The sequence below is a fragment of the Musca domestica genome, unplaced genomic scaffold, assembly GCF_030504385.1.
Source record: "Musca domestica strain aabys unplaced genomic scaffold, Musca_domestica.polishedcontigs.V.1.1 8, whole genome shotgun sequence".
Lineage (NCBI taxonomy): Eukaryota > Metazoa > Arthropoda > Insecta > Diptera > Muscidae > Musca > Musca domestica.
Window position 1 is genome coordinate 22,548,046 of NW_026712409.1, and position 18,923 is coordinate 22,566,968.

At 37.1% G+C, this 18,923-nt stretch overlaps 1 protein-coding gene across 4 annotated transcripts in view; it reads right to left on the bottom strand.

The window, feature by feature from the left end:
- LOC101900562 (homeobox protein 13) overlaps positions 1-18,923 on the bottom strand; it is a 124,312-nt gene that overhangs the window by 30,291 nt on the left and 75,098 nt on the right. The window lies entirely within an intron of this gene.

Genomic DNA, 18,923 nt, shown 5'->3' on the forward strand with positions numbered 1-18,923 from the left:
GTTCACAAGGGTAGGGTTGGGCTCAGAAGGGCTAGGCCTATTGTTTTCAAAGATGTCCGCAATATATTAGTGGGTTTAAATGGACCAACAACTAAAAATTTTCCTGATTTTGCAGCCGTTATAACGTTCACAAATAGAAACCAAAGGACACGAAATCTCGCATAAAATTAGAGTTACGACAGAGGGTGCAATGAACCACTAATTTTGTGTGTACCAGCATTACTTACAGGCGATATCCGAAATACACAAAAGGCGAATTTCTGATAGATGAATCTTAATTTGGAGATACAGAGGGGCTTATTGCTTTTGGAGATGATTGCAAAATATTTAGGGGTTCAAATTGACCAAAAACAGAAATGTTTTTCCGATCACACAATTGAAGCCAATCGACACGCCTGTGAAGAGAAATAAGGACAGGGAAGAATTCTAGGATTGTGGATGACCATTGGATTATATTTATCTGTAAAATGGACTACAACAACTAACAGTCCGACGGAGTGCATAAATGTTGGGCAAATGTCCCTAGTCAAAATCCTAATTTCAAAAGCGGAAACTTCCAAAATCGATTTGGACATAAGGGGGCTTCTAACATATTGTAGTGTTGTAGGGTATAAATAGTCGGTCCCGCACGACTATAGCCTTTTCTTACTTGTTTTTAATCTACCTATATGTCTGGAGGTCCTTGATTCTTTTAAATCCACAATTTTTGGTCAGGAGGTCTATGAGAAATGTTCGTTAAAGGCCGTTTAATGTAAAAATTCTTTTATAGAAAGTCACAAAAAAATTATTGCTGGGAAGATCTTGAAAATGCTTAAATAGAGTATCCTTGCGTCATAGTAAATCTCATAATTTTTATTAGTCAAAAGATGTTGCTTTCATTTATTATTTAGAACATAAAAACATATCGCAAGTGTTATGTGGAATATATTTCCAAATTTCTGCATCACCCATGAAGAACTCAAGACACCATGTGTTTGCTCTCATCTTTTCGGCAGCACTCTCCCACATTATTTTCCAAATCATAAAAATGTAACTTTCATCTTAAAACTCCAACGGAAAAAAGTATTTTAAAACATAATTTCCATCCATTCTTTATTATGAATTTTAATCCTTTTGTTTTGCGGATTATTAGCCACAATACGCAGTGGTCTGGATGTGGGCGGTTGTGGATGTGGGTGTTATTCTCAGCATCAACAAAATCCCCCAAGCCAGAAAAAGTTAAAGATTATACATTTTTAAAAATATTAGCAGGAAAAAACCCTATCTCCCCCTATCCCCCACAATGTTTGCCATAAAATGGCAATGGCATAACTGTTGCCATATAAACTGAAGACCAACGAGAAAACGTTGGAGAGAGAAACACCAAAACCAAAATGTTTGCTGTCGCTGCTTCTTCAACCCAAGGAAAATTAAAACTAGAAATTTTCACACAAAGAAAATTCTTTTATTTTGAGAAAATAAAAAAAAAAAAACGGACGACAAAAGTTGATTGTGGTTAAGTCGCACATGACAGATGACGCTGACAATGGACTTTTGTAAGTTTTCTCCATTTTCTTTCTCCCTCTCTCTGCCGAGCTTCTGTCTTATCGTATTAATCAAAGATGCAAATGATAATGGTTTTACTTTTCAGATAAAAATCGCAAAAAAAGTTAGACAATAGAAGAAAATTTAAAGGATTCACATTTGTAATCTTTGATTAGGAGCGAGCGAGGGTGTGGGAAAAGACACACAACACAGTTGTATAAAATGCTATGTCGAACGAAAAATTTTATTGTGGTAGTGGGAATTTTGAGAATTATTACATTAATTAAATTTTCTTTGAACTCAAACTAGGATTTTCTTTATAAAAGTAACAAAAATAACTTAAAAAAGTCTATTATTGTTGAAGAAACAAATTAAAGATCATTAAATTCCATCGGACCGGACTTTTTATACCCTTAACATAGGTAAACTACAAATTATGAGAGAAACTGGAAAATATCTATTCCCAACAATTAGAATACTTTGAGGCAACATTCAATTTCAACCTGAAATGAACTCAAAACTTAATAGAAGTCTATTCTGCTGAAAATGTGACATGGGCCATTAGTAAGGTTTCCGAATATTTGGATTTAAATTTGCGGGTTGTGTTCTGCTCTGCCAGATATAAAACTTTTTTAAAAGATTTTCTAATTTAGTACCATTTAGTATTTTTCGTACAAATATAGGGCACATTTCCAAACCACCACCAAATCCCAAACACAGAATTCATCAGTGATCTAAACATCAAATTTCAGAATTGTATCCCACCACCCAATACCAAATAGAGTGCCATTCTGTACTTCTTACACAATTACAGTACATATTTCCAAAACTACCTTCATATGTCCAGGCTATACTTGAAAAGCGACCGTTATAACAAATTTAAGATTTCAAATTCTGTCTATTTACCCAATACCAAATTGTACCAAATTTAGTACTATTTAGTACTTTTCGTGTACTTGTAGTACACATTTCCAAAACAACTTCTTTTGTACATATTTTCAAAGCCACTTCCTAACATTGACCCCATTTCCAAGAATTGATTCTCATACAAAATTTCAAGATGTTACCACCATCCGTTCACATGATACCAAATACCAAGACCCTCACACCAAATTTCAGATTTCTTACACTAAAGGTCTAATCTGAAGTTTTCTATAAATAGAAGTCCTTCCGGTCTCCTATGGATAGAAGACCTTCCGGAGATCTTCTATGGATAGAAGACTTTCTGAAGGTTTCCTAAGAATATAAGACATTGTGAAGGTCTCCAATAGATAAAAGATATTTGGAGGGTCTTTTATGGATTCCTATAGATAAGCTGGACTCCTTTAGATAGAAGACCTTCTGAACTCCTATGGATTGAAGACCTTCTAAAGGTACCCTACGGATAAAAACGTTCGGAGATCTCCTATGGATATTAGACCTTTGGAGGTCTCCCACGGATAGAAGACATTCTGAAGGTCTCCTATGGATAAAAGACCTTCCGAAAATCTCCTATGAATATAAGTCTTTCTGGGAGTCTCCTATGGATAGAAGACATGCTGAAGTTCTCCAATGGATAGAAGACTTTCAGATAGTCTCCAATGGATAGAATAAATTCTGAAGGTCTCCTAAGGATAGAAGAACTTCTATAGGTCTCCTATGGATGGGAGGCCTTCTGAAGGCTTCCTATGGATAGCAGATCTTTTGAAGGTCCCCTATGGATAGAAGAAGACCTTTTGAAGGCAGATATTTTGAAGATCACCTAGGGATAGAAGACCTTGTGAAGGTATTATATGTATTGAAGATCTTTTCAAGGTCATCTATGGATAGAGGACTTTCTAAAGATCTCCTATGGATAGAATAAATTCTGAAGGTCTCCTAAGGATAGAAGAACTTCTATAGGTCTCCTATGGATGGGAGGCCTTCTGAAGGCTTCCTATGGATAGCAGATCTTTTGAAGGTCCCCTATGGATAGAAGAAGACCTTTTGACGGCAGATATTTTGAAGATCACCTAGGGATAGAAGACCTTGTGAAGGTATTATATGTATTGAAGACCTTTTCAAGGTCATCTATGGATAAAGGACTTTCTAAAGATCTCCTATGGATAAAAGACCTTCTGAAGGTCCCCTATGGATAAAAGATTTTATATAGAAGACCTTTTCAAGATCGCCAATAGAGATAAAGATAAAAGACCTTTTAAGAGTCTTCTGTAGGAAGAAACCCCTCTTTTGATTGAAAGCCTTCTGAAGTGTCCCATAGATAAAAGACATTTCGAAGATCCACTATATTTAGAAACCCTTTTGAAAGACACCTTGAATACCTTGTGAAGGTCTACTTTAGATGAAAAACCCCCTCAAGGAGATATATATAAGGAAAGGCCTCCTGGATTTTATTTTTTGTTCCTCTGTGTTATGCAATGCATGTCAATGGTATGTTGCCAGATAGAGAGAAAGAGACCCGAGTAACAATTCAATTACTGCATAACTCATTTCCTGGTCGTGTTATGTTGAGTTTTGGGGACCATAAATGGCCACAAAGATTGTTCGATTTAACACCATAAGTTTTTTTCTTTTTTTAAGTGGAGGTTCAAGCAATTAAGCCAACAACGATTTAAGCCTTAAAAGAGGTCATTGATAATTTCATTAAAAGATCGCGTGCCAGCAAGGCCACCGCGGCCATCTACATCATATCTTCTTCCATACATAACCTCTTTTTGTCTAATTTACGATATATTAATGTTAATTTTTTTTAATATTTGTTTTTTATTTAAAATTTAAAAATTACGTTCTATTTGGGACACCCTAAATATTTCTTTTTCCAAAATGGTTTATTTTCCAATTTTTCTTTAATGTATCTGCATATAAGTTAAATTTCAAAACTTTTAATTTTAATAAAATATTTAAAAATTCCACACAGCACTATCTATGTACAATACTTTGTGATATCAATGTCCTCCGGGGAGCAATGACGACAGGCAGTCGGAGGGGGTGCCATTAAAAAAGATGTTGTTGCAAATTGCCTTGTCCCAAAATACATATACACCATACCCGGTGGCCATTAAATATTCAAACACTTAATTGCCCACCAGCAGTATCACCACTGGTTTTCGGCAATTTAGAGCTCAGTGGAGTAGCGATAGAAACTCAGCTTAAGATGATGGCTATATACACAAACATACATAGACGATCACAGGCACACATACACATTAAAATGAAAACGTTTTTAGTTTATGCTTAACCACAATTTAATTGGTTCCTTGAGGGCCTATAATCTTTATGGGTAGGTGTGTATAGTTGCCCGGCCTCGCTCCCCCCATCACTCCTTCAAAAAGAAACTTTGTTTCTTAACAAATGTGAATAGTTTCATATTCATTTTCTTTGTTGGGTAATCGAGTGTGTGCCAAAAAAAGGGATGGCGTGCGGAATGATAAGTTCAGATAAAGTCATCGCATTTGGGGTATAATGTGGAGTTTTGCAGGGGTGAGGGGTGCGGTTAGAGAAAATGAAGGCATTTAGTGTAGACATGTGTTGTCATTTTGTGCGGAATATAAAAGTTATTAAATTAGAATATAACCAGTAAAGAAAGTCCTAAAGTCGGGCGGGGCCGATTTTATGCTACCCTACACCACTTTGCTAATTTAGTTGAGCTCCACTTAATAATTAAAAGTTTTTATGGGAGAATTCAATCATACACGCTATGATTATAATTATAATTTAAAATTCAAAGGACTAAATATGCCGAAGCATTTGTATCTTTTAAATTCGGACTTGTATTGCCCATTTGGTGCGAAATTAATTTGAAATCGGATAAAAATATTTATGGGAACTATATCCAAATCTGAACCGATCTCGATAAAATTTGGCAAAAATATTTCTGAGCTGTATTTGATATATTTCCCTGAATATCGTTGTTACGGAGTGCATATTACGGCTGTGGGTAACAAATACAATAAATCGCATGAACAATATATATGGGAGCTATAACTATATCTGAACAGATCTTCACCAAATTTGGCACACTACCTTCTAGACTAAATTCGGTCGTAAGTGCCAAATTCCATCCCATTTGGAAAAATATTAGACGTTTGGTGCACAATAAATGGTAAATCGGACGAAGTTATATATGGGAGCTATATCCAAATCTGAACCGATCTCGATAAAATTTAGCAAAGGTATTTCTGAGCTGCATTTGATATATTTCCCCAAATATTGTTGTTACATAGTGCATATTACGGCTGCGGAGGACAAAAATAACAAATCGGATGAACAATATATATGGGAGCTATAGCTATATCTGAACCGCTTTAGATAAAATTTGGCATACTTATTTGTTTGTATGTGCAAAATTCCATACTATTCGGACTGATATAACACGTTTGGTGCACAATAAAAGGCAAATCGGACGAAGATATATATGGGAGCTATATCTAAATTTTGACCGATTATCTCCAATTTCAATAGGGTTCTTGGGCCAAACAAATGATCTGTGCAAAATTTCATCTCAATCGGATAATAAATGCGACCTGCATTTTGTTCACAAGAATACATGGACAGACGGACGGACGGACGGACGGACAGGCGGACTGACATGCATAAATCAACTCACAAAGTGATTCTATGCAGATCATCAAAAGGAACTATGGGTCTATCTCGTTTCCTTTTGCCTGTTACAAACAAATGCACAAAGACATAATACCCTGACCACCTTGTGGTGTAGGGTATAAAAATGCGGGGAGGGGAGTTATTCTGTATAAATATGAGAAGGCATAGGCAATTTATTTAGACAGATTCGAGACGAGACCGAAATTTTGTGATTCCGCCAGATTCGGAATTCCTTCGTTCATCTCCGATTTCCCTTTATTTCCCCGCCTTTCTGAAGAGAAATCAGAGATCCTAGCCAGAGTTAAAGCTTCTTCAAGGCATCCAGGTGGTGGTCTCCGAAATTATAATTAATCCGATTTTTTTGTAATTTTTGCATAGATTTTGTTTATTCTTTTCCATTCCCCGCATGCCAGTTTTAATCTAAATTTTTATTTTTTAAAATTGAAATGATCGAAGATAATTTTAAGAATCCATTTTATACCCTACACCACATATTGCTTTTGTGCATTTGTTTTTAACATGTAAAATCATAGTTTCTTTTGAGGATCTTCATAGAATCACTTTCTGAGTCGATTTATACATGTCAGTCCGTCTGCCCATTTTGTGAACAAAATGCAAGTCGCATTTAGCATCCAGTTAGATATAGCTCCCATATATATCTTCAAGCAGGCTAACTGTGCACCAAATGAACGGTATCAGCCCAATTCACCTGTATTTTGGCACTTACGACGGAATTCAACCCAGGCACACGTACTTCAAATATTGGTAAAAATCGGTTCAGATATGTCTATAGCTCCCGTGTATATATTTCATCCGATTAAGAGTGAAAGTTACTCACATGCGTAACATGCCCTCCACAAGTATGATATTTAGTATCCTATATCAGATACAGGTATCAGCCCAATTCACCTGTATTTTGGCACATACAACGGAATTCAACCCAGGCACAAGTACTTAAAATATTGGTAAAAATCGGTTCAAATATGTCTATAGCTCCCATGTATATGTTTCATCCGATTTAGAGTTAAAGTAACATGTATGCGTAACATGCACTCCACAAGTATGATATTTGGTATCCTATATCAGATACAGACCAGAAGTACTTCTGCCAAATTTTATCCAGATCGGATCAAGTTTAGATATAGCTTCCATATATATCTTCCACCGATTTCGGTTTAATTGTACACCAAATGGGCAATATCAGTCTAAATGACCTAATTTTTGGCACATCCGACCTATTTCAGTCTAGAAGAAAGTACGCCAAATTTTGTGAAAATCGGTTCAAATATAGCTATAGCACCCATATATGTTTCATCGGATTTGGAGTTAAAGTTCCTTACGTGCATAATACTCCAAACAAACAACGATATTTAATACCGGACATTAGATGCAGCTCGAAAATACCTCTGCCAAATTTTGTAAAGTCAAATCTGAACCGAGATTTGAATATAGCTTCCATTTATATCTTTAACCGATTTTACTGTTATTGTTTACTATACAGAGTGAAATGAAAAAACTGCAACCAACTTCAGACTGCTGTCATTTTTAAGTCACTCATCCGACAGCTTTTAAAATTATTCCAGTTACAGCTCATTATACTGTTTACAAGCGAATTTTCCAGCAAAAATGTTAGTCGTGATGGAATTCAAGCGTGATAGTGTGATTTCTTTATATTTGCCTGGAAAACCACAAGTGGCTATGGTTAGAGCACTCCAGCATTTAAATGTGAATAAAGCGACTTTTGTGTCTCGTATCATCGCTCGTTACTGTGATACTGGTAGCGTAGCCCGACGTCAAGGAAGTGGAAGGAAAAAAACAGCAACATCAGCAGAAATGATTCGAAAAGTAAAGGAGCGACTTTAATGATAACCACATCCCAGTGGCCGAAAAATGGCTCGTGAGCTGAACATATCGCAATATTCTATTCGGAAAATATTGAAAAATGACCTCGGGGTAAAGCCATTAAAATTCCAAAAAGTGCGAGAACTTACACCGCAACTGCAAGAAAATAGACTCAAAAGAGCTAAAGAGTTGCTTCGCTTGGTCGAAAGTGGGGAACTGCCGAATTTGGGTTTCTCCGATGAGAAAACATTCGTTGTGCAGCAGTTTGTAAACAAACAAAACGATCGTGTTTACTTGCCAAAGAGGTTAGCTGAAAATGTGCACCTTCGGTTGGCCACCAGAACTCAAGCGCCGGCCATGGTGATGATGTGGGCTCCGCTCGTATTAATCGACCCCACGGTCGATCAGAATAAATACCGAATATTATCGCGAAAATATTCTGGAGGGTGTATTAAAGCCTTGGGCACGCAAACATTTCGGCCGCAGACCTTAGACATCCCAAAAGAACTCAGCAAGAATGGTTACAAAATGAGATTCCTTGCTTCATTTCCAGCGCACAATGGCCACAAAAACCTCCGGATACCAATGCGTTGGACTATTGTGTCTTAAGTATTTTGGAAAGCAAGGTTGGCACTAAAAAATACCAAAGTGTCAATTTCCTCAAGCAAGCGCTTCGCCGGGAATGGGCCAAAATACCACAGAACAACATTCGGGCAGCGTGTGACGGTTTCATTGGCCGTTTGAAGGCCATAATTCGTGCCAAAGGTGATCAATTCTAACACATCTAAATTTATTTTAAAATTATAATAATAAAATTAAAAAAAAAAAAAAAAAAATGTGGCATTTGACTTTGTTAAAGTTTTCTTATCTCACCCTGTATATGTAATATCAGCGCAAATTGGATAAATTTTTTCATATTCAACCGAATTTTTCCCTTTGGTGAAACTCGGTGAATTAAACTTCTACTGTGTGAAAGGCGTAATGTTTTTCATTGCACCACAGTATCACTTCTCATTTAATTCCTTTCTTTTTCCCCCAACTTTTCCCTTCATCCCAAATTGCTGGAAACAACCAACCATCCACTCCTGACCTTTTGGACTCCCCCCATGACTTGAGAGCATACCGTTTAACCTAAAGGATATTTATTTAAATACAAAATTCATCACAACAACTGTTTCGTATTTAAATCAAAAACTATTTCTATGTTGATTGGAAATTGGAAAATCTGTTGGATCAACATAACCCCGATGACACGTTTGTAAATAAAGAAAATTACTTTTCTACTATTTGTGTTAATAATGTGATTCTTTGTTTGCTTTGAATGTATTCGTCGGAATCCTTTTTCATTGTTGTCGTTTAATAGGCAAATTTAAAAGGATTGGCATTTTTTTTTTTTAGATTAGGTTATTATGGATATCATTTCGATGGGATTTAATTTGATCTCTTATTACGGGAGGAATATGGGTGGGTCAAGGGATAATCGAAGCGATATGGTAATGGGGCTTAATAAATTTAGGCATTTATGAAGGAATCTTCCAAATGGATTTTTGTAAATAGAAGAGCCACGAAAATGTCTATTACAGAGAAGAGGTTTAAAATAGAAGGGAATAAATTGTGAATTTCAATAGTTAGAAGTGCTGGGAGAATCTTCATCAGGCAGACAACCATTCTCCGAACTGTGATGCATCCATGGAACATTTCTAGGAGGGCTTTACTAAATACAACATCTTCTAAAGAGTTCCGTACTGAATGTATCTTGTGGATAAAATACCTTTGAAGTGTCATCCTATGGATGGGATAACTTCTGAGGGTCTTATATATGTAAAATAACTTGATTCGAATCCTTTCTCATATAAGACCTTCTGGAAGAACTCTAGTCTTGTAAAAACTGTCCAATTTTATTGAAATGGTTTCAAGTACCCTGATTGCGGGAAAGTTTTTTTTTTTTTTTCGGACCGACCGACTACCTGGATATTTGTTATATAGTTTGCACTCCAACCTATCCAAAATGCTATCACCTTTCCTGGATAAATAGGTATGTTTCTTTAAACCCGGACAACATGATTTTAAGACAATGTGATGCATTTTTTGGAATCCCAAAAACGGGTCTTTTTTGAGTTTTAGGGGAATTTTTAAAAAATCCGGGTCTAAAAAAGCATTAATTTTGATGCATCTCCTGAACTATTATTAATAATTATGTTACCACTTGTTGGATAGGTATTTTCATTAACTTTCAGATGATTAGTAGGTCCGGATCTAAACCGGATCTTGGACCAGGCATCCGGGTCAGTCCCGATCAGTTACGGGATTAACCATATGAATAGCTACATCTGGAAAAAATTCAAAAAATCCAAGAGTGTTTACTAAACCTGAATTAAGCCGATATTCTTTTGATAGTCTTTTCTTAGGCGAGACTATGGAAAGAGGTCCAATAGACGAAAGACCATCCGAAATTTTCCTATAAATGAGGAATGTTCTAAAGTAGAAGACTTTCGGACTATTCCACTAATGTAGAGAGACTGTTAAACGTCCCCAAATTATGTGATAAATAAGAGTATATTTTGACCATCTCAAAATTATGTAAAACAAGTAAGCAAAGGCTACAGTCGGGCGGGGCCGACCGTTGGATACCCTACAACACTATAATAAACGATACAGTTTATATAGGCGAGATACTCGAAAGAATTCCACAAGATATTGTGACAAATAATAAAAGAAAACCATCAGGTTCCGTTCTCTAATTTTCGAATAATAGCAACTTAAACTAATTTGCTCATTTCCAATTTATTGGTAGATGTTGCACTTAAATGGTGTTCCTAGATCTGGAACCAATATTTCCCAAAGACCTATAATCTGTCAGAAGTGGCAAAAGATTACCATTTATTATTGGGTTGCGACCTGTATAGCTATAATTGCGACCTGTATAGCTACTGCAAAATCCGAATTTGTTTCCGTATTTGGTCCATTTCAACCCCTAAACATTTGGCGATCATCTCCAAAAGAAATAGGCTTCTATTCTGACCCTAACCCCACCTTCGTGCAAAATTTCGTAAGGATCGGGCCATAATTGCGACCTGTAGCGTGATTACAAATTAACATGGACAGACGGACAGACGGACGGACGGACATACATAGCTAGATCGACTCAACTATGGGAAACCAATATTTCGTGGTGTTACATAAATTCTGGCCCAATCAAACTTATAATACCCCCAACACATAGTGTTGTAGGGTATAAATATTGTTCCCTCGATAGACATCCAACAGATTTTCCAAAGAATTTCTAGATATGACAGATCAATTGACCTTCGTATACCATCTATAGGTCTCCTATAGATAGAAAACCATCTAAAGGTCTTCTATAGATAAATGACCCTCTCAAATTACTTTGGTGGTGAACGAGCTTTTGAAGGACTGCAATAGACGGAAATGGTGTGGTGGATAGACATACTCGGTATTCTCTAAATAATAGACCCTCCGGAAACCTCTAATTTAAAATTTCCCCAAATCTCCTACGCATTAAATAAATCTTCTGGAGGTCTAATATAGTTTCTGATTGTCCACTTTGAAGATTTATAATCAAGTTGAAAACATTTTGAAGGTCCTTTTACGTAGAAGACCTTCCAACTACTCAAAATAAAAAACCTAGGGCCTGGGTTCCTTTTGTGACGGTCCTTTTATGTCGAATACCTTCCAAAGCAACTCTATTTGAAGAAAGTCTTAGCCATTTTGAAGTTCCCTGAAAGTCTCCCACATATATAAGACCCTGTACGATCACCTACAGATAATGACTCTACCAAGTTATTTTATGGGCAGAGAACCTTCTAAAAGACCCCTACAGTTAGAAGATCTTCTGAAGACCTCCTATATACAGGGTTGGCCATATTCGACGGACCCCGGAAACAAATTCTTCAGAAAATCGATTGTTATGCGACTTGTGTGCGGTGGAGCGCCGTCTTGTTGAAACCAGAACTGCCTCATACGCTTTCGCCGAATAATTGGCATCACAAAATTGGTCATCCTGTCGCGATAACGCTCCCGATTGATTCTTGATGGTAACAGCATGGCCATTTTCATTTTGGAAGAAAAACGGCCCAATGACCGTTTTCGCACTAACGCCGCACCAAACTGTGACTTTTTTTGTCATGAAGAGGCACTTCTTGAATCTTCTGAGGATTTTCAGTGGCGTAAAAACGGCATTTTTGCTTATTTACGGTCCCATTCAATGTGAAATGGGCTTCATCGGACATGATAATTTTGTTCCAAAATTGCTCGTCATCTTCGGCCATTTCGATGACGCTCGCGTGGCGTTTATTGGTTCATGGTAAAAATCTGCTTGGACTGATGCTTCAAACGCGTTATGCAAACTGATGCTATGTCATTAAGTGATGTGACATCTCTGTCAAAAGTTATGGCGTTGCCGGATGGGTCCGTCGAATATGGGCAACCCTGTACAAAAGACCTATTTATTTACTCTTATAAACCGACAAGCTTCGTAAGGTCCTTTTTATACCATCCACCAAACAAAATATATGCATACTTGATCAGCTTAAAATTCTAAGCCCTGTCTGTTGTAATCGCGCTAGAGTCAAAACGAATTAAGATAGGAAACTAAAATTTTACACAGATCTCTTTACGATATTCGGTATTTTGATGATTTTAACGACATTTTTAACCGAAATTGTTTCAAATTTCGTATTAAAAGTATGAGTACTACCGCCTATGACAAAAAATACTTATGCAGGACCACATCTTCGTACCCCCATAAAACGGGTTTCCTTTGAGTGGCATTTTTCGACGGAATTTTTTGGAACATTTTTAAGTTACTTTAAAAGGGTGCGGAATGGTCTAAAAACGTGTTATGATGTCATCCAGCAAGTTCCAAACACGAGGAGAGCTTCTTTAAAAAAGGTCTTCTTAAGGCTATCCTGTGAAAGTCAGATTGTTGTCTGAAGTTTTCCTGTAAATAGATGACCATTCTTAATTCAACTACAGAGATTTGCAGGGGGAAGTTCCCATTGAGGACTCGTATTGACGTCTTCCTGAATATTTTCTATACATAGAAGTCATCCTGGGGTCTCCTAGAGAGAACTGTCTCCCCGGGTTCTCATATGGAAGACCATATTATAAACACCAATAGAGCGAATAACTTTTGAAGACCTTCTATATTCAGGATCTCCTATGAATAGAATTCATTCTTTGGTTAAAAAAAGGCTGAATGTACCCTATAGATAGAGGGCCTTCTCAGGGTCTGCCATTAAAAAATTCACCCCAGAGCAATTTTCGCATAAGGAGAAAAATATATAGATGGAGAGGCTTCATTTTACTTTTCGAAAAATTCCTTTTAACAAGAATTTTAAGCTTTATACCATTAATATTTTGTCCTTATTTTAACGGTTCCAGACCCCCGAAGAAATGTGAATTAAATGTAATCGCCAACAGTTTCCCGTTGGGAAATATTCCCCGGAATAATGTTATTGCTTTGCTCAGAACTTTCCAATGTTAGCTGAACAATTTGCCTTTGCAATTGGCCATCTGCTTTCGAAGTTCCATATTTCTCAAATGATCATTGGCAAGAAACATGCAAAGGCTGGACAACTTTAGTTCGGTTCCATGTTGCAGGATGTAAAAATACGTCTGCACATCATGTAAATGAACATCGTAACACAACCACATGCACATGTAACTCACGCACCTACACAACCACACTCACGCACACACACAACGAATTCAAGCAATTCATTGTCGTAAAAGTAAATGTCATCTCCTTTGAGGATTACAATATCACAGCAATGCTTGTTGACACACTTATCTTCTTTGTCAGTTTGCTTTTATCGTTATCGCACTGCTGCTGTTTCGAGGGAGTGTGGGGGTCAATTGTCCAAAAAAATGTTGGAGTTTAACCTGACTTCCCCTTGTTTGACATAATTGAAATTGAATGTTATTTCATCATCAACGTTGTTCGATGAGTAGTTGTTGGCCATGTTCACCTCCAGGGATAAGAAAGAGAGAGAACAAGTTAAAAGCAGTAAGTTCAGCCGGGTCGAACTTTGAATACCCTTCACCACTTGGAACGAATTTGGAAATTTTCAAAAAATAAAGTCCTTAAAAAATTCTGTTAAAATTTTAAAAATACCGAATATAGCCGTTATATTGGGGTCTAGACGACTTGGACCTACATAGGCCTTGTTTGTCATAGACCATTATCAATTCGAAACCTGAAATAAACGGTGAGTAATGCAGCTAAAATCATCAAAATATCGTATATAGGGAGGTGCCGTTATATCGGAATATAGGGAGGTACTGATATATGGGGCCTATACGAAGATCTGTACATGCATAGACAATTTTCTGTCACAGACTGTAGTTTCCATTACGAACTCTAAATACGTAATTTGAAACATTTCCGTTAAATAATGACGCTAAAATCATCAAAATACCGAATTTTGGGAGGTACCGTTATATGGGGGCTATACGAAGACCTGTACCTGCAAAGACAATTTTCTGTCATAGACAGTAATATCTATTACGAATCTCAAATACCAAATTTGAAACAATTCCGATGAAAAATGTCGCTAAAATCATCAAAATACCGAATATCGGAAGGTACCGTTGTATGGAGGCTATACGAAGACATGGACCTGCACAGAAAATTTTCTGCCATAGGCTGTAGTATCCATTTCGAACTTCAAATACCAAAGTTACAACAATCCCGGTGAATAATGTCGCTAAAATCATCAAAATACCGAATATCGGGAGGTACTTATATATGGGGGCTATATGAAAACGTGAACCTACATGGCCCATTTACAAACATAACCTGCCTACTGGAAAAATAAACATGTGTGCAAAATTTTAGCCTTCTATCTCAATTCGTTCGAAAGATAGCGTGATTATAACAGACAGACAGACGGACAGAAAGACAGACAGACAGAAGGACAGAGAGACAGACAGAAAGACGGACATGGCTAAAGCGACTTATAATTTTTCGCTTATCAAGAATATATATATTTTGTTGGGTCTGATATGAGTATTTCGAGAAGTTACAAACGGAATGACAAAGTTAATATACCCTCCATATTATGGTGGAGGGTATAAAAAGAAAAATTGTCCAGGGAAAAAGATAAAAAAACAAGACTGAACAAAACTGTCGAATGGAATTTCAGGCTAACGTGTTGAGAGTAATGAACAACAACGAATGATAGGCAGAAAGGCTGGCGGACTGACTGAGTGGCAACCTAGTATGCAGATAAAAGCGGATAAAACGACAATTAACAACAATGACACGCAATGAACGAACGACCGAACAAGTGAATGAATGAAATCTCCAAATAAATGGCAAAGATTAAGGCAGAACAAAAAGAAAGACGGACACGAGCTGTCCAGCTAAAAGGACATTAAAAGGTGAAAGAATAACATTAAGGGATTAAGTAATTATTTGCATAAACTGCGCCAAACAGCCAAGCAAGGCCAACAATTGTGGCGGCAAAGAGGAATTTATGCCTTCGCCTCCCAGTGCCAAGATTGAAAAGCTAATTGCCAGCAGGACAAACGCAAGTGAAAGAAAACAAATGAAAATATTGTTCTTCCTGGATGTTGTTAATCTAGTTAATTTTGTCCTACCACTACCATACGGTGGGGGGAGACTTTGGTCTTAATTGAAATTAAAGCAATATTCTGGGAAGATATTGCGACGGCAGACGACAAAAAGAAATGGAACACTTTATCGAAGAAAAAAAAAATAAAAATAATATCAACAGGTCTTTGGTTTTTAGAGGTCTGATATGAACACCAGAACTTCTATAGGGATTCTGGGGATAGAATTGGAAATTGGGCCTTAATTTACAAGATTTCTTTAAATAGGGATTTTTTGGCATGCATTCTATAGTTGAAAGTCCTCCTAGAGATCATCTATAAATGAAGGCAGTCAGTCCCAGCCAATGATTCGCTTCATTTGCTTGCTTGTCATATGTCGAATTATTAAGGAATGTCAGAGCCGTTTGGGAATTCTGACACTGTTTCCCTTTATTATTAAACTTCAACGAAGCAGGGAATTTGATGATGTTCTCCCTTAAGAGATATTTAACAGATCTTCTGTGATGGGAACACGGAAGTTCAATAGATAAGAAACTTTCAACAGATCTCCTATGGTTAGGGAATTTGTCTCCTTAGCACAAAAGTCAATCCAAAGCGAGTTTTACAGACAGAAACACTTCTAAAGACCTTCTAGAGATGAACGACATCTTTCGGGACTTCTAGAGACTGAATGCCCCTCATAGTTAAACTTGAGAAAGAAATCCTCCTCAAATCTTCTGTGGAGGATCTTTTAGAGCGGACTCTGTAAAAGCCGTCGGTATAGAGAAAAGCTGTGAAAGATTTCCCAGAGACAAATAACCTTTTATAGATCTTTTGCAGGCATAAGTTTCTTTAATGGTCTTCAGTTAACCGAAGGCTTTTTACAGACATTTTACGGATTTTCTGTAGATAAAACACCTTTCACACCATAAAAAAGCCCGCAAATAGTTTTCTGCTGTCTGAAGAACTTTTAGATGCCTTAGACAACTAAAAGTCAAGTTTTGTAGAGGTAGAAGATCTCTAAAAGACATAAGTACCTATGCTAAATATTCTACAGGTGTTTTATAGACAGAATGCCTTCTATTTCAGACATACTGTAGAACGAACATATTTTGAGCCTTTCCATGTCTTCTAGGGGAACAAGCACCTTAACGTGTCTACTGGGGAGATGATATCTTTTACCGTTCCTAGGGTGAGATGAAAAAACTACAACCAAATTCAGACCTCAGTCATTTCTAAGCCACTCGTTCGACAGCTGTTAAAAGTATTCCATTGACAGCTCATTATATTTTTTTACAAGCGTACAAAAGCATTTTGGGTGAGAATTTTCCAGAAAAAAACTTATTCGTGATGGAATTCAAGCGTGATGGTGTGATTTACTTATATTTGGCTGGAAAACCACAAGTGGCTATGGTTAGAACACTCCAGCATTTAAATGTGAATAAATCGTTTGTGTCTCGTACCATCGCTCGTTACCGTGATACTGGTGGCGAAGCTCGACGTCAAAGAAGTGGACGAAAGAAAACAGCAACATAAGCAGAAATGGTTCGAAAAGTAAAGAAGCGACTTAATCGAAACCCACGTCGCAGGGGCCGAAAAATAGCTCGTGAGTGGAACATATCGCAATATTCCCTTCGGCAAATATTAAAAAATGAGCTGAAATTCCAAAAAGTGCAAGAACTTACACCGCAACAGAAAGAAAATATACTCAAAAAAGCTATAAAGTTGATTCGCTTGGCCGAAAGTGGTAACCTGCCGAATTGGGCTTTTCCTTTGAGAAAACATTCGTTGTCCAGCAGTTTGCTGACCAGCAAACAAAATAATCGTGTTTACTTGCCAAAGAGGTCAGCTGAAAATGTGCACCTTCGGTTGGCCACCAGAACTCAAGCGCCGGCTATGGTGATGGTGTTGGCCGCCATAACAGCCGATGGTTGCTGTCCACTAGTATTAATCGAGCGTGGCATCAGAATAACCGCCGAATATTATCGCGAAAATATGCTGGAAATATAATACATTGTGGCCGCAGATCTTGGACATTCCAACAGGACTCAGCACCATCGCACTCAGCACTCGCCACCAAAGAATGGTTACAAAATAAGTTTCCCAGCTCTATTTCCAGCGCACAATTGTCACCAAAGTCTCCTAATATCAATCCGTTGGACTATCGTGTCTGAAGTATTTTAGAAAGAAAGGTTGGCACTAAAAAATACCAAAGTATTGGTCATCTCAAGCAAGCGCTTCGCTGAGAATGAACCAAAATACCTCAGAGCATAATTCGGGCAGCGTGTGACGGTTTCATTGGTCTATAATTCGAGCCAAAGGTGACCAATTCGTACAAGTCTAAAGTTATTTTAACAATTGATGCTATTTCCGACAATTTTTGCTTCCATTCAATAAAATTTAGGCAATATATAAAAATTATGTCATTTGACTTTGTTGCTGTTTTTTTTTATCTCACCCTGTACATTAGGAAATCATCCATATGACCCTCCTACGAAGAAAAAACCTTCTATAAAGTTAACATCTATGGAGAGACCATTTTCAATAACTCTCCTTGGAGAGATGGACTTTTACTAGACTTAAATTTGTAATATGCCTTTACGGCTCTTCTATGGAGAGAAGGCTTTTAAAGCCGGTTTAAGCAGAAATAACCTTTTTAAAACTCTCCCATTCAGATACTATTTTTAAGAATCTTCCTTGGATAGAAGGCCTTTAATAAGGCTTCTAAGGAAAAACGACCTTTTCATGACTCCTATGGCGAATTTTTTTTTAACTCTTCTACCTAAATATTATCTTTACCTCTATGTATTAAACACCATTAAAGCTCCTCTCTGGAGGGAAGTTTTTTACCAATCTTTTAGGGAGAGAATGACTTTTACAAGACTCCTAAGGGAAATTAAATGTACAGCTCTATGCAGCTTTCCATATAGAGAATGTTTCTCATTACTCTTCTATGAAAAGAAGGCCTTTCATTTGGAGAGAATATATGACCTTATGCGACTCTTTTGCGAAGATAAGACCTTTTGCAGCTCTTCTATAGATATAATAACGTTTAAAGCTCTGCATGGAGGGATAACTTTTGAAAACATACCTATGGAGAGAAGGTCTTTCTAAGTACAATAATGGAGAACAAGATCTTTGTTGGGTCTTTTATTAGGAGAACACCGTTTAGAGAACACCGTTTCAATGTAGAGCTGCGTAGAGAAGTCCTTTAAAACGCTTAACTTTCTTTTTTCAGAAAGCCTCAAATGGCTCATCCTCAGCTATTCTGCCTTTAGAAAGCTATTGAAAGCTCTGTTAAAAAAAGATTGCCTTCAATGCTTTTCATTAGATAAAATTCATTAAACAGCTCTCCAATGCACAGAGAGAGAGAGAGATTGAAAATACCTTTATAGCTCTTC